Consider the following 17455-nt stretch of genomic DNA (forward strand, 5'->3'; position numbering starts at 1 on the left):
AAGCCTTATTTCTACCAAATGTGGAATTTATTTAAAAAATGAGATAAGGAAACCTTTCCTCAATAAAGACATGAAGAGTAAAACTTTTATATTGTGGGAGAAAAGTAATTATAAGACAATAGCTAAAACAAATTCAGGACATAATATACTAAAAAATTCAAAATGTCATTGAAGGACTTCATATCAGCATCCTGGGAATAAAGACAACGCAGGGAAGAGAGACAAAGTGATAGTTTACTTCAAAATAGAAGATCGTTTGTAGTTTGGCTGAGGATTTTGCATTTGAAACTGGTTGTTCAGCGTCTTAGTACTTTAGTGACTAGAGTATGTAAATGATAGAGATAAGGAAATCCTTAGGAGGGAAATAGATAGACTTTATAGATACTACTAAAAAAGCAATAATGAGGAATGATTTAACAAAATTCAAAGGTTTCAGATCATTTGAGAGCCTGAAACAGCAGATGGTAAATATAGTTCAATTCAGATAAACATTAAAAAAAAAAAAAAAGACGCACAGCAATAGAGAACTACAAAAGAAGGCTGTGGAAACACATTTCAACGGACTAATCACCCAGTACGCCAACTAGAAAATATCCAAAAACTTTTAATTATCAGCTTGGTGCAAAGAAATGGTCTTCTAAGATGAAGGCCAGAATAAAAAAGTGCTTCAGGTTTTTAGTCTTAACTGTTGAGGGAGAGGTGGGGAAGTGGGGATGAGAAAAAATACTTAGAAGTGGGAAAACATAAAGATATCTATGAAACATGAGATTCTTAGTCACAAACTCCAGAGGATTTAATTTCCTCTATGGAAATAAAAAAGCATTTTAGTATGTGTGTTAACTTATTTTATAGGGTATATTTTAGTACCTTATATGAGAGATTGTCTAAAAATAGCCAGGAGAGCTTTTTTCCAAGTGGAAATGGATTATATAGTCTGTAAACTACCAGTTGTTTACACTGATGGTCTTGGTGACAGAGGAGGGTCCATACACATTCATATAGTCAAATAGGCTGGAACATTTCAAGGCATCTGTTTCCACATGGTTTCTGTATTTAGATAGGCACTTCTCACAGAGGAAGCTAAGTAGAACTTTAAGCCTTCACTCCCACTCTGTTAATAATGAAAATCTCTCATTAGTCTGTTCTCCTAGGTTCCACACTTTACTCAGGGACAACAGAGTTGGTCTTTCTAGCTGTAGCATTTTCAGTATGTTATTAACTTGGCAATTCCATTTTTTTTTTCTTTTTACCATCAGCAAATAGTTTGGAACAAAATGAGACAGGCTCATGTAATCTTGTCTTTCTTTAGAGACAATTTTGACACTAACAGTTATGTCAGTGATGCATTTTTGAATTAACCTGTGATGTCATAGTGCTTTTGTATGTGATGATTTTGGAATGAAATTTAAATTACTCTATAAGGAATATCTAGAACCAAGACACAGAGGAGGAAGATAGATAACGCTATGTCTTGAGGATATGGAAGATTTTAAAGTAGGAAAACACTGAAGGGATGTCTACAGGAATATCTCTCTAGATATTAAAAAATATAGTAGTCAACAAAATGTTACAGAAATTTAAAATTGACTCCTGTCTCAAGTCCAGAGATATTAAAGTTGATGGTCTTTAAAGAACTTTTCTAAACTGATTCTTCATTTTTTTATTTCTTTTGATGAGAGTTTAATTGCCATTAGAATTATTTTCAAGTTAAGAAGATAAGAAGATTGACTTTTTTTCTCACTATGTAAATGCTTTAATGGTGGCATCTGTATCGGATGTGGCATCAAGACGGAAAAAGAGCAAGTGCATACAGAGACGTGGCCATCAGCGAACAGGTGGTGAGCGAATGAAGAGTTCACACAGCTAACACACGCTTTACTGGGTATCAGCTCTAGGCCACCTCTTCCTCTGCCTCTTCCTCAGACTTGCCCTCCTCCTAGGCCCTGGCGTCCTGGTTCTGCTGGTCGGACACCAGGTCATTCATGTTGCCTGGGCCTCGGTGAACTCCATCTGGTTCACGCACTCGCGCGTGTACCAGTGCCGGAAAGCCTTGCACCTGAACGTGGCTGTGAACTACTCTGAGATACGCTTGAACAGCTCCTGGTTGGCCGTGCTATTGCTCCTGAGGTGGCAGACATTTTTAACCCCCGGGGTGGTATGTCGCAGACAGCCGTCCTCACGTTTTTGGGGATCCACTTGACGAAGTAGCTGCTGTTCTTGTCTTGGACGTTCAGCATCTGCGCATCCACCTCTTTCGTGGACACGCGGCCGCTAAACGCTGCAGCCACTGTCAGGTAGCGGCGGTGGTGGGGGTCACAGGCAGCCATCGTGCTCTTGGCATCGAACATCTGCTGGGTGAGCTCCGGCACCTTCAGGGCCGGGGACTGTTGGCTGCCTCGGCTGGTCAATAGGGCGAAGCCGGCCATGAAGAAGTGCAGGCAGGAGAAGAGGACCATAATTTAACAGCTAGCTTGTACAGGTCAGCGTTGAGCTGCCCAGGCAAGTGCTGGCAGGTGTGACCCCACTCATGGTGGCTGATATCAGGTGGTTGAGGTCCCCATAGGTGGGCGTGGTCAGTTTTAGGGTTGCAAAGCAGATGTCATAGAGGGCCTCGTTATCAATGCAATAGGTTTCGTCTGTATTTTCTACGAGCTGGTGAACCAAGAGGGTGGCATCATAGGGCTCCACCACTGTGTCCGATACCCTGGGCGAGGGCGCCATACTGAATGTGTTCACGATCCGGTCTGGGCACTCCTCCCGGATCTTGCTGATGAGAAGAGTACTCATTCCAGGCTCAGTCCCCCTACTCAGGGAGTGGGTCAGCTGGAAGCCCTGCAGGCAGTCAAAGCTATCAGCTTCCTTCCTCACAACACCCAGCCCCAAGTCGACCAGCTCTTCACCTTCCGTGTAGTGCCCCATGGCCCACCTGTTCCCAGCACAACTCTGACCGAAAACGAAGTTGTCTGACCTGAAGATTTGCCCAAAGGGTCCCAAATGCGCGGAGTCATAGCGCCCAGCTCCAGGTCCACAAGCACAGCGTAGGGCACGTACTTGCCACCGGTGACCTCCTTGTAGTACTCGTTGATCCGCTCCAGCTTCGGGTTGCTGTCGCTGTGGTAAGTGCTGGTGGGGTGGATGCCACGCTCCTCGCTGATCACCCTCCGAATTTGGCGCGGATCTGGTTGCTGCACTGGCTCGCCTGGAGGGGCAAGATCTCCCTCAGGGCGACAGGCGCAGGGATTCTGGCGGAAGCACCACGCAAGAGCCCAGGGGCCGGCGCGAGGAATGCTAAGAGTGACTTTGTAAACTTCAGAAGGAACTTCCCTGCTATGACTGACTGTATTTCCTAATAGGAAGAACTGTAAGTTTTCACAATAAAAGCATTAAGTTTTTAGTATACTTTGATTCTGAGCTTTATGCCTCATCCGTCTGCCACACAGACGTATTCTAGTCGGCCTCCTGGTAATAGCTAGCTTGCACACTATGTGCAGGTTAAAACTTATTACTTATTAAATCAACTTATTACTTATAACAGGGAAACTGACACAGTATAGATATGTTTTAATATTTATTCTTGTCTAATAAAAAATAGAAATGGTCAATAACAAGAAATCTAATTTTAGGAACTTTAAAATATATTTGGGATTACTAACCAGAGAATTTCCCTTTTCTTCAGTTGGTTGTGCATATTGGCACAAATAACCCTTCCTTGCTTTCCCCCCTAAAAAGACTGTGACCATGATTTCACTAAAGGCAGGATTCCCACCATCCATTTTTTTTTTATCCTCTGTGCCCAAAACAGGGTTTGTAGATGGTAGACCAGCAAATATTTGTGGAAATACATAAACTGTAATTTAGTACTTCCCTGTGGTTTTAAATAATATTGCAAAGGCAAAAATAATTGAATAAAAATTGAAATGACTAAATATTTTAATTCGTTTAAAGTTATATGTATATTCCACTCTTGTGAGAGCTAACGGAGGGTCACAGAAAAAATCAGAAGATGCTAGGCAGCTACATTTTTGAAAAGATCAAGTGCCACTGAATTCGTAGAGTAACAGGAAGTTATATTTAGAAGGAGACTTAAAATATGACAGTTCATGACATGGTATTTATTAAGGAACACACTTCACATATGGGAGTTGACTTTTTGCTCTAGCCTGCCTTGCCTTACACCTCCTCTATATAGAACAAACAAGAATGCTTTTGTACATGACGCCGTGGCAGGGTTTCTCAATTCGATTCTCTGATGAAGTTGTAAAAAGGCTGTAAGTAGTTATCCACTGTGTAAGTTGCCATTTCAATATTGATATAAGCCAAATATAAAATTGGCATCAACAGTGCATTATGTTACTGAAAACTTTTGATTTTTTGTTTGTGTGTTTGTTTCTTCTTTGAACATACCCCTAGTAATCATCCAATACTTTCCTCATGGACCACCATCCTCATGCTCCCGTTAGCTGGTAGTAGAAATAGACTCAAAAAAACATTTCTCCCATTCTTCCATTGTAGATTTGCTGCTGGGCATGTGGTCGCTCAGTTAGAGACCATGTTTCTCAGATTCCCTCACAGCTAGATGTGGTCCTTTCGCTACATTTTCACTAATGGAATGCTACTAGAAGTGAAAGTGACACTTCTAGCTATAGGTCTTAAAGTACTGGGTATGTGAATTCTTTATAATTTCACCTTCCCATGATCTGCAGCAGGGTCACTTTTGGGATTCCAATAAGAGAAAATTACATTTGTATTTTTAAACCTCTGTTTTATGGAGTATCTTAATTAGAGCAACTTTGGCATCCCCCTAATACAGTTGGGCCCACCAATAGTTTTGGCCCACCTTAGTCCCAAATGAAACCAAACTATAACATTATTTTAGATGCTGGCACTTTGCTTTGAAAACAAACCTCAGAACATTTAATTTTACCTACTGAAAGGTGAATCATATTAGAGATAATATATTCATTTAGGTAGGAGTCATATAAAAATAATATCCCAGTTTGTAGTGACTGTTGGGTAAAATATCAGGCCAAGTTGGAGTGAAAATATTTAGGACACTGAACAATCATCAGGTGCTGCGTACAAGCAAATTCCATTTTATAGGATACTGGGAATTCCAGCTTTCCACAGTGCTGCTCTCTAACAGTGATACCAAAAGATAAAAGCCAAAAGGAGTCTTGGTGTTTTTCATGATCTTCGCTGATTTACCCGAGACGCTCTAAATGACCGCCAGGCTTCAACATCTTGACGTTGTCTGTCAATTCCACTTTGCCCTGGGCAGCTGTATGGATTATCTCTTCCCTGACTTGAAGTGGGCTGGTAAATAGTCCATTTAATGATGTATGCATTTATTCAACAGACGTGTGTTAAGTGAATGAATGAACAGGTATTTCTTGAGAGTTTACCGTGAGTCAGGCACGAGTCTATTACCCAGAGATTCAATGATGAGCGAAAGAGGCAAAGCTGCAGCCCTCATAGAGTTTGCATTTTAACTGGCAGAGACAGAAAATATGTAAGTAAACTAATACACAAAAACATTCAGATATTGATAAATACTGTGAAGGAGATAAAAGCAGGGTACTGTAATAGGGAGTGACTTAGGAGGAGGATTCTTTAGAGAGGGTGCCCCCAAATTCCTCTCTGCAAAGGTCCTATGAGGCTGAGATCTAGATGGTAAGTAGAGGCAGGCATTGGAGAAATGGGTGAAAAGCGTAGGCAGGGAGAACAATAGTTGCTAAGTCTTTAGAGGAGGGGATTCGCATTCAGTTTTGATGATATGTATATGGCACTTATAGTAGTATAGTAGTATATGTAATAGTAAATAGCATATGGATGATATAAAGGTGCAGATCAAAAGAGTCAATAGTTCTACAGAGAGCCTAAATTAAATATACAGAACTTTATCTTCGTTTTGCTTAGTATTGGATGTTGTGTGAATCAGGTAGGTGGATTTTATAACTGCTGGCAAAGGGTTATCATCTAAAATAGATTTAAACAAGGGTTCTTATTCAGCATAATAGTTTATTTTATTTTCTTTATATTATTTTTCATGCAAAATTCGGTTGTTATGAAGTATTTTGTGAGGTTTGACAGGTACATTTAGGATGTAACTGCCTTTAACTAAGTACAATTAAAATAGATAAATAAAAAAATTTAAAAGATATATTTTTTTATTTGAGAGAGAGAGAGAGAGAGCAGGGGGAGGGACAGACAGAGAGGGAGAGAAACAGACTCACAGCTGAGCAGGGAGCCTGAGGCACATCTGGATCCCAGGACCCCGGGATCATGACCTGAGCCGAAATCAAGAGTTGGCAGCTTAACTGACTGAGCCACCAGGTGACTAATAAATAAAAAAAATTTAATAAAATCTCATTAACTGTTGTAACTTTATTTTTAATTGCATGTACCAAAAAAAAAAAAAAAAAGGCTGGAATGACTGCATAATAAAATTGGAGAGGTCTGAATTTAGATAAAAAAAATCTAATAGATATAGTTAAGTAACAGAAAGTAATTGAGCAAAAGGAAGAAACTCAGAGGTCCCTCTTGATCAATGCATTTTAGAAATTGTTGAAAAGTACTGGAAGTACACAAACTATTTTTCTGTAAAAATCTCCAAAAATCTGAACTTTAACACTTCTAAGCATATACCTATTAAAATATCACAAGAAATGCAATCAGTATCTTTTAGAAACTAGTAAGGACAATTTCACTGTGGAGTAGAGTATCTGCGACCTAGAAAACAATATAAGGATTTTTTTTTTAAAGGACTGTCAACAGTTCTTTTAATAAGTTCAGGTAAATTGGAAATCAAGTATGCAATATGGCTCTTACTTTACCTCTATATCCTGCCTGCAATGCATGAAAAAATCAAAATAATATTTGCCATAATACAACATGAGCCAATCTACGAAATTTAATGTCCCAAAGAAGATTCAGCATCCTGAACAAGAATAGAATGAAGAAAAAGTTACTCTAATTATGAAACTTATGACCATTAAGTTATTTATGTTGTATATATTTGCTGCATCTTTTTGTAAACCTTTAAATAAGCAATCTAAGAAAATAATTTTCTGGGAAATGACTGAGATAACCACAGATAAGAAATTAAAACGAATTATTTGTAGGCTACTGTATAGTAATATTAGATTTAATTCTAGTATTGAAATTGCCTGTGTATTGTAAGCAGTTAGAAAACACTTTCTCAAATGAACAACATCTATTTCCAAAAGTGCAGTTATGGATAATATGCATAGTTACAAATCACCATGGAGTTCCTTCAAGAATCAATCCAAGGGGAAGTATTCAGACAAACAGGTAACTTTTAATAAGTCAAGTTCCAACTGTGTACTTCAAGACAATCATAAGAGATAAACATAAAGAGCCAGGCATAATACAAAATAAGTAAGTCCTATAAAACTGGAATTCTGCAGAGCTCTAAATCCCCAGGAATCCATAGGATGTCTGCAAATGCATGTAGAGGGCAAGACTTTCAGAGCTAATATAAAAGCTGACTCATTATCTTACTGTAATTTAGTATTTCCACCTACACGAATTCTAAATAGAGGGTAGCTAGAATAGCTGCATGAATCTAAACTTCTTTTCCATCAAAAGTTCATTACAAACGCCCTTGGCTCTGTTCTCATCCCTTCATCCTTGCACATCTCTCCTGCATGACTTCAAAGAGAACTCTCCACACAGGAGATAGAAAAGGGAAGCTAGGGGATGAGAACAGGGCCACCTCTGTTAAGAGAGAGGCTTAATTAAGTACATATTTGAAGAGTGCCTTTGACATGAAAAAGCAGTAAGAAAATTCAGTACTATTAACACTGAATGAGAAGTGCTTGGTCCTGGGAGCAAAGCCTTATAGAGATTAAGAATAAAGTTTATATTCTCCTCCTCCAGGCAAGCATTTTTCAATGGGGCTCTTTATTGATCTGTCATCCTAAAAGAGTCTGTAAATCTAGCATCTGCATATCGATTCCTGGTTTCTATGGAGGAAGAGGAAGCAGAGAGTAAAAGATACATCTTTCTTAAATCTGAATAAAACTACAGAATGCATGCTTCAAATGTGTACTGATTTCTTTACAAAAGGACTTATAATACATGTAAAATTTGGAGAACAATTTGTCTGTATAATAAAGGAAGATCTTTATTTTCGTTTGTTACTTAACAGAAATGTAACTGGTATGTTATTATCAAAATGACCAATATTAACATAACAGCACTTGAAAATTGGAAGCACTGTGATTCCACAGATATAAAATTCTAAAGTGAGATGCCAGATCAAAATGCAAATTATCCAAGAAAAATAACTGGTTAGAAGGCTCTAAAACCGACAATGAAAGGATTGAAAAAGAAAGAGGAGTAAGAAGAGAATATTTGTGCAGAGATTTCCTCCAAGAGCTGGTTCTGGATTCTCAGTTCCAGCACCCATTCCAAGGTGAGGAGTGGGACTCCTCCTTCCTCTACCTGAAACCTAGAAAGAGGAGCTTCATTGGGAGTTTGGGAGAACTTGGATATGCTGCTTAATTTGGGGGACCCTTTGGTCTGCCATCTGACAAATGCCCTGACATTCTTCAGGGCAAGTTTATGGCTCTCTTAGGTGGTGGGGTTGAGAGAAAACAGAGAGGTAGTTTCTGAAATAACTGCATTTTCACCCATGGAAGGGCAAAAAATTCATGAGTTTTTCCTGTAGACCAGATGGAAATGACAAGGGTGGAGCCATCCTGGAGCTCTTTTGAATTCTGTTCAGCTCTATTTCTAGGATAGACAACAAGATTCTAACTGCTAGTCTCTGCATAAAGTAGACACCTGAGGGATTCAAGGTGAGGGACATACAGGGATCTGAAGAAAAGTTATTGAATAAATAGTCACAGGTATTGTAGCCAGAGGAGGCCAGCGTCCAACAAATCCACAGAAGCTTTAAACATCTGCCAGGCCAGGTTCATGCAATGCCATCTTGTGACGCTACCTATCCAAGGAGAACTTCCCTTCCTCCTATTTGGCCTCTACTCCTATTAATTTAGGAGTGGTATTTACAGGAACAGGTGAGTACAGGATGAGATGAGTGAGAGAGAAAGACTGGTTTCCTGTACCCTCTACTCCTCAAATGGCCAGTTGATAGCCAAGCTCTGGGTGAAGAGAGAAGACAGGGTAAATCAAGGTCAGAGTTTTGGTTATTGGGGACTGAACAGTGTGATTTCTGACATAAGACTGTTATGTTTGTGACATAAACAGACTGTACAACCTATAATTATCTAAAACTAACAAAAGAATCATGAGAACTTCAAATTTATCAACCAGTATCAAGTGAAAATTACTCTCAATAGTAAAGAAAAAATAGTGGGATGTAAAGATACAGTTTTGTTTTCAGTTTGCCCCATGAGTCCCCATTAAAAATGGGACATGTCTGCTATTTTGCTATGTAATCAAATTAGTCACCATAGGACACAAACCTATTATTCTTTAAAGTTAAAATATGATTTTAAAACTCAGAGAGAGTAGTAGTTGAAAAAAAACCTCACCAAATCCTTAAGCTTTATCTTAAAATATTATAAGTAAAAAGTTCACCTATTTATAATTGCACCTAAAAGGCCAGTTATTCAATGACAAACCAATAATTAAAGACCAATCATAGTACATACGTAGTAACTATTTTAAAACTTACCTAATTTGTTAAAAACATAGAACTATATGTTAGACAAATTTAAGTTCTGCATTAGAATGGAGACCTGGCAGCCATTATCTAATGGTTCAAGTAGAAGACATGCAATCATTTGGTGGAAGGTTGACTAGATGGCCCATTTGAAAAAGGTTTTCAGGGTTTCTATTTATCTGAGTCTTTAATGCAGACATGAGTAAGTAGACATCTATTCATGGAAACCTAAATATTTACCAGTTCTGCCATGTTGTTTTGGTTGTGAACTTTAAGTCAACTGAAATTTCTCTGCCATCTGTCAAACATCAACATTTTTGTGACTTGAATAGATTTCACTTATTGGAATCAGTTTGGGCAATAGCACTTTGATCCTGTTAATTAGCTGCCTTGTCTCAGTAGAAAACTGAGTTTCTATTGTTTTTTGTTTTAGAGATCAAAGCCTAGGACAAAAGAGGATGTTATTGAAATAGTAGCAAAGAGACAAATAAGGCTGGAGCTGCAAAGAACAGTTTCAGAAAAGTGGTTCTGTGCAATCTTTGGTTAGTAAATAACATCTGTACAAATAGTTACTTATGAAACTTGTATTATTTTGTTTTTTGAAGTTATTTTCAGGATTGACCTAGAGCTTAGAAAAATGCCTGACAAATGAATCAGTTTTGAATCTGTCAGTTTTTATTCGCACTGCCCGGATCAGACCTTCATCTTTCAACCAGATTTTGACAATACCTTCCTTTCCCCTCACTTCCCTTACTTTAATGCTGCTCTCCTTTCATGGACTGTATTGACAGATTTTTTAAAAAAGACTTTATTTATTTATTTTTAGAGAGAGAGCATGAGAGCACAAGTGGGGGGAGGGGCAGAGGCTGAGCGAGAGGGAGAATCCCAAGCAGACTCCCTGCTGAGCATGGAGTCCAACCCGGGGCTCAAACTCACAACTCTGACATCATGACCTGAGTCAAAACCAAGAGTCGATGGCTTCACTAACTGAGCCACCCCAGTGCCCTGACAGATTATTTTTTAGCGAAAATCTGTTAACATTTTTTTGTTCAAAGTAAATTGTTGGTCTCCCATTTCCTAAGGAGTGTTTCTCAGCATTTTATAAAAATGTCTTAATGTACACATTCATTTGGAACTAGCTTGGGAACAGTTAGTTTCAGTCTCATTAGCTATTTGCTCTGCTGTTTTTCTTCCCACTCACTCAAAAAAGCATATTGAAATGCAAGGGACTAAAAGAGAAAGTAGAGGATGAACTTTTTTTTTTTAAGGAATAATTTGTGACTTCATTGTATTATTAACCAATTACTAATATAATAGCATATCAAGACACTGTAGTTAAAAAAAATCCATTGGACTCTAGGATAAATCCAATCCACTCAATTTGGTATCTATAGTCAGTCAAACTAATTATCTGCTCCTTTCTCAGTCTTATCTGCCTCTGAGAGGGAAATAATACAAATTACACTGGAGGGGAGAAATTTCTGGGAGGAAGGAATATGTAAGAATAGGAGAGGCCGGAGAGCAACAGGTGTTTTGGACCTCAGAGTTTAGCTAAGGTTAGTCCTATTCCTGAATCTTGCATACATTTTCAGGAATCTTTTTAACTAGGCATTGTTATATTATTGGCAGCCATTCAGTAACTCAGGAGATTAGAGCTTCATAATTCAAAGTTCATAGTCATGTACATTTTTTACTGGCATGTTAACTTTTAGAGTGGCAGAGAGTCACAAAAAACTAGATTACAGATATTAATATTACATCTGAATACCTTATATATTTTCAATAAAGTTTTAATAATTCTATACCTATGAGATTTACGAAAATAAGACTAATTATTGTGTCTGTAAGTAGACTAATTTATCAGATCTGATAATTGCTGAATTCCTGTCTCTAAGATCATTTATGTTTTAATGTTCTGTTCTAAACTGAATGAGTGAAATTCTCCATTTTGATATCAAAAAACACTTTTCAGGGGCGCCTGGGTGGCACAGCGGTTAAGTGTCTGCCTTCGGCTCAGGGCGTGATCCCGGCGTTATGGGATCGAGCCCCACATCAGGCTCCTCCGCTATGAGTCTGCTTCTTCCTCTCCCACTCCCCCTGCTTGTGTTCCCTCTCTCTCTGGCTGTCTCTATCTCTGTCGAATAAATAAATAAAATCTTTAAAAAAACAAACAAACAAAAAAACCCACTTTTCTTAGTTAAGGATTCAGTGAAACTAAACTATTCTGTGTGCAAATTTCTAAGTTATAAAAAGAAAAAGTTCACATGTAAATTCCATGTACATCTTTTTAATACAAATTTTCCTTTGTAGGTTTAATTTGCTTTTTAAGCCTTTATTTCACAATTATATGTTACTTTGAGTCTACTTTTTTATGAAGTTTTCTATCTTCCTAATTAAATTATGGTTTCTTTAGAGAAAGGAATATGCATTCTATCTCTCTGTGTTCCAAATGTATAGTGCAGTGCTTAGGGGATACTAAGGCAAATTTAGTTTAGAGGAAACTAATTTTGAGAGGAAAATTTGTGAGTTTTTTTTTTTCAGCGTGACTCAACATCATTATCAACGAATGTTTGGATGCAAGAACTATCCTATATATGGGGCTTGTGGCACTTTCCCTCAAATAATTTATAATCTGTTTATAGAGGCAAGCTGCATAGCTGCATACCCAAGGTTCATTCATTATATGTTTCCATTAAAGCACAGAGACAGGACCCGTGGGCAGAAAGATCTGCCCTGGGATTGTGAGGAGCAATTGATTATATGTTTTTAAGGCTCATTCACAAAAGAATATAGACACGAAGAATTGGAAGAATTCCACAAAGGGATGTGACCAATCTAGATAGTGTTGTCAGGGAAATTTTTAGGTATCTGGGTGGAATTAAATCATATTCGTTGCAATTTTCGCATTTTGACCTTATTTAATTCTCTGAGGTAGGGCTTCCCTTGGCACATGTATATATATATGAACATACCACTAACACCATTTTGAGAATTAGACTCCTCCTTTATTTTTTCATTGCGTGACCAAACTTTCTAATAAGAAGTCATGCACATTTTGTAATGTGAAGTTTTAAATTTACAAAGAGCTCCAATTAGGGATATTCGAGAACTGCCATCAGATTTACTGCTACCTTTGCTTTGGCAGCGAAAAAGTCCAAAGGCCAGCAATTGGAGAAAAATAGTGGTAAAGGCCTTCATCTATAAAATTTAATGAAAGGTAAATTATTTCTATGGCAATGGGGAATATTTCAACAGCCTTGCACTGTCATGGCTAAGTCTTACAAGTGAGACAACAACAAAAGCTTCTGATTTTCAATTTTGGTTTCATTAAATCCCAAGACAGAACAAGTTCTGAGAGCTCTCATTCAAGGTATTATATCACTTGGACTCCAGCCCCATTCTATTTGACTTCAAAGCCCATATTCTTTCCAGTTTACCATATTACAATCAACCTGGTCATTTGTACATGCACGCACACGTACACACACACACACACACACACACACACACACGTGTGCCCACACACGGAGACTTAGTTTTTCTAACAGGTTTGTGAAACATTTAAGGCACAAGAGACTTCTGTTAGTTGATCAATACTATGTTAAAAATTACATAATGGGGATTCCTATCTTTGTATTTGTATAGCTATAAATAATTTTTATTCATTTATTCACTCACTCATACATTCTGCTAGGTGTGGAGGATGAATAAGGAAGTCTCTGTGTCCTAGAAACTGACTTGTCAATTGGGAAACATATAAACAAATATAAACAAATATATGCTACAGGTAATTAAGCTGAAAGTAGTTTCTAGATTCAGTGAAGAAATAAAAGAGAGTGGGCAATCATTAGATGTGAGTTATAGTAGGCTGGAGTCTCTATTTTGTGTGTTTACTGTGCAGATAAGACCATCTTGTTACAAGGTCCTTTTCATAACCGTGGTTTATAAAGGCCTTGGATGGGGTCCAGCACAGACCTATCAAATGGTGAATGTAGTTTTTTCTCTTGTGCCTTTCTTTAGTCTATACCTAATTCTGTCATAGACCTTGAAACATTTTAGTCTTTATCATATGTTTAAATATTCTAACTTAACTAGAATCGTACCTCATAAAGCCAGAGTCTTGATTGTCTGCATAGGTGAAGCCTAACATAGAATCAGACTCATATAAATTCATCCAATGAATTTTCATAGAGTAAATGAAATAAATGTCTTCATAAAACACATAGATAAGTATAAATCTTTTCATAAAACACTTGGGTTATGTATATATATGCATACATACAAATATATAGGTATGTACATGTGTATTTGTGTGTGTGTATATATAATACAAAATTATATGTGAGGGAGAAAATTTACATAATCAAACAAAATGTAATCTGAATTTTATCCTAAAAGTGGTAATTATAAGATAGATCAGGGACTAATAAAATCATTTTGTATATTAAGAAACTAATGCTCAGAGAGATTGTCAGGACAAGTTCAGGTGTAGAGCCAGAGCTAGGACACAGGTTTACTGATTCCCAAATCAATGTCCTTCCATTTTACTATACTAGCAAGTGCACTAACACAGGAAATAAGAATAATGACACCTATTTTTTTCGTTTCACCCAAGGTTCTCAGCGTGCCTTGCTAGTTGTATATACGGTTAGAAAAAAGAAAGCTCAGAATTTTGTCTAATTCACTCCACCGCCAGTGGCTGAGCCTGAAATACACTTCCTTCATTTTGATCAAAAGATCATATTGGCTATGCCAACCTGTTAGTGTCCAGAGAAGCTGTGAGTTAAATTTTTTTGTGCTTCAAAGGATAAAAAGCATCATTTCTGTTTTGAGATGTTATTAAAAAAATTCTGCATGTAGGAGGTTCATTCCGCACACACTTCTAACATACCTTTAAATCCATCTTAAAATAGAAGTCTGTCTAGTTTCTCTGGATCTCTTATAAATTGCTAATGTCAATTCTAAGAATATATTATTTAGCTGGAACTTTTGAAAGCAGTACAATTTATAAGTTAAGAATTATTATTACACAAGACCTCATTTAGGTTAATGTAATGTTTAAGCATTTATATTTTCCATCCTCATATTAGTCTTGGGAGGTCGTATCTATAAAAGATGCTTGGCCTGCTAGAGCCGTTCTTTAATTTAGTCGTTTAGAGGAGGTGATGATTGTAATCAAGTATTTACAGATGGCATTTCTGGCAATAAGTGTATATATGATAAAGTAATAATGTATCTAATTAGAAATAACAATTATAACTCTGAAATCATAGGAAAAGATTTACATACTTGAAAGTTTGGGTTAAACATGCTATGAAACATGTATATTTAAATAAATTTAAAATTTTGCCCTTTGAATCTTTTACTCAAATCCTCTATCATATCTGAATTAATTCAACTATTACTTTTTTGTTGTATAGGTACTTTGGGGTAGGCAGACTTAAGATAGATTTTCTCTTTTTAGAAATTATCTTTAGTGATCAAACACTTAATTAGACCCCCAGGTAGTCTAATTTGGTTATAATGGCAAAAAGTAATGAGGACGTTGTTTTCTGGTTCAAATATTGACACTATTATATTGTCTCAACTATTAAACTGTGATATTTTTGGGGAGTCTCCTGTTGGTAAGTTGGGATTTACTGATCAAACTTCAACAACACTTGGTAACTTTCAGAGCTGATGCAATCCTTTATTCTGCATGGAGAGCATTCATCTCAAAACTAACCCCTACTTTGCATTATTTTCCCAATGTGAGCACAAGTGGCTAATCAATTTAAAAAACCTTAATTATTGAGTACCTTAATATAAAGGCATTGTGTTAATTGTGAGCATACAAAAATAAATATCATGTGCCATGTTCTCAAGGAATTTATTATCGGTTAGAATAGAAAACACCTTTAGTTCAACTATTGTATAAGAAAGTTCATGGTAAATAAATTGAGGGTCATATAAGAACAGCAATACATAAAAAATACCAGATGTAGGATTGAGAGCCAGTATAACGTATTGGATTTGAATATTGCCTCTATCTATACTGCATTAGTTTAAATCTCAACTCAACTAGCAAAAAGTTTAGTGACTTTGGGAAAGTTACTAGAACTTTCTATCAGGTATATATTATGTATTACTTCTTCATAGTGATATAACTAAAGATGATAATAACATATAGGTACTTCAAAGGCTTCTTGTCAGAATTAAATAAGTTAATATATGTAACAGTGCCTGGAACATAGAAATGGTATATGAGCATCAGCTATTAGTAGTAGCATTATATTGAAAAATAAGGTCATAATAGATATGAAGTGCTTAGCAGAGTGCATGTTTCATAGTAACCAGTTGGAATTTTTAGTTTATCATCATCATTATGATATGTGCTGTGTTGCTATACTATGTTTTGGGGAAAGTAAAACCAAACCATACTGAACCAGAATATATATAGTTAGTTAGTAAGGATTAATATATTTGTACAACTCTACATCTAATTGAAAGAGAAATCATGTTATGTTGTATGTGTTTAAGGGATAGGTTTTGAAAGTTACATGAAAAAAGGAATAGTCTAGTATATTGATACTTGAGTAAATCACAGGGTGAGACGCACAAGAGTGAATAAAGAACATCTAGTATTACTTCTATATTCTGGCTCTGAAAAAGGTTGCATCTCAGTGTTAAACCTCAGTTGCCAAATGCTGGAAAAAGAGCTACATTTATTCCTAGTAAAATGACATGAGAGCTATTATGGTAGGATGAGTGCAAAAAAAAAAAAAAAAAAAAAAAAAAAGCCCTAGCCCCTAGAACCTCCTCTCTCTACCAAAATAGCAAACAAAATAAACACTTCATCTCAAGTAAGATTGCATGTCTTTGTGTTTCCATCAAAGAGTTGAAAGATGCATGCCTGTTAACTTGCCAGTTTGTCTTGCACAGAAGTCAAATGGATTTTGGAGAATGACAGTGGTTTATCATATACATAACCACTGACAATGATAATTTTGGATGCTATTCTAGGTAGGTTTTCTTTACTGGAGCAAATCAATACAGTATCTAGTAACCGGTATGCGACTATGGACTTAGTGAATGCTTTATTTTCTATCCCTGATGGTAAGGACAACAAAAAGTGGTTTATTTCACCTGAAAGAGATAGCAGTGCCCCTATACATTCTGACTTGAGGGCTAGGTCAACTTTCCAGGTTTCCTTTCAGACAAGATCGGCCACGTTCAGGGTGGTATGGCCATAGACCCAGGTTTCCTTTCAAAAACTAATCTGCAGGGATTTTCTTTATTGCGTTATTTCTTACAACACTATGCTGAACTGCTTTTATGTTATGTTATTATATTTATTGGATTTGGTGAGCAGGATCTAATAAATAATCAATATACATGGTAAAGCACATGCATACCAGAGGGTGAAAAATAACCCCATTAGAAAATGAGCAGAGGAGGACTCAGTTGTCCGGGGAAGTACTTCACATTGTGGTAGCAAGGGGAAGAATAGGTCAAGGCCAACATTGTGCAACATATGCGTTTGACCTAGGCTTCAAAGAGTGCATGGGCTTTTTGTAGTTAGAGCTAGGGAAAGGAGGACATTTTAAGTGGAGAGAAAAATTTATGGGGGTGAAAGTGAAGTCAGGAAGTGAAGTAGCAGAAGAGTTGTTTTGGAAATAGAGAACAATAACCGAACACAAATTACCTGGAAAGGCAAGTTGTGGCTTGAATTGCCAAGATAAGAATTTTGATGTTTATTTTTGATACTAAGATTTGCATTTGAACTAGAGGAAATGTTTCAATAGACCTGTTAAGGTACAAGAG

At 36.9% G+C, this 17455-nt stretch overlaps 1 pseudogene; it reads right to left on the minus strand.

The window, feature by feature from the left end:
- Positions 1-1936: 1936 nt before the first annotated feature.
- The window catches only part of LOC103673175, a 44479-nt pseudogene continuing 28960 nt past the window's right edge, over positions 1937-17455 (minus strand).

This window comes from Ursus maritimus, unplaced genomic scaffold (assembly GCF_017311325.1).
Source record: "Ursus maritimus isolate PB19 unplaced genomic scaffold, ASM1731132v1 scaffold_4, whole genome shotgun sequence".
Lineage (NCBI taxonomy): Eukaryota > Metazoa > Chordata > Mammalia > Carnivora > Ursidae > Ursus > Ursus maritimus.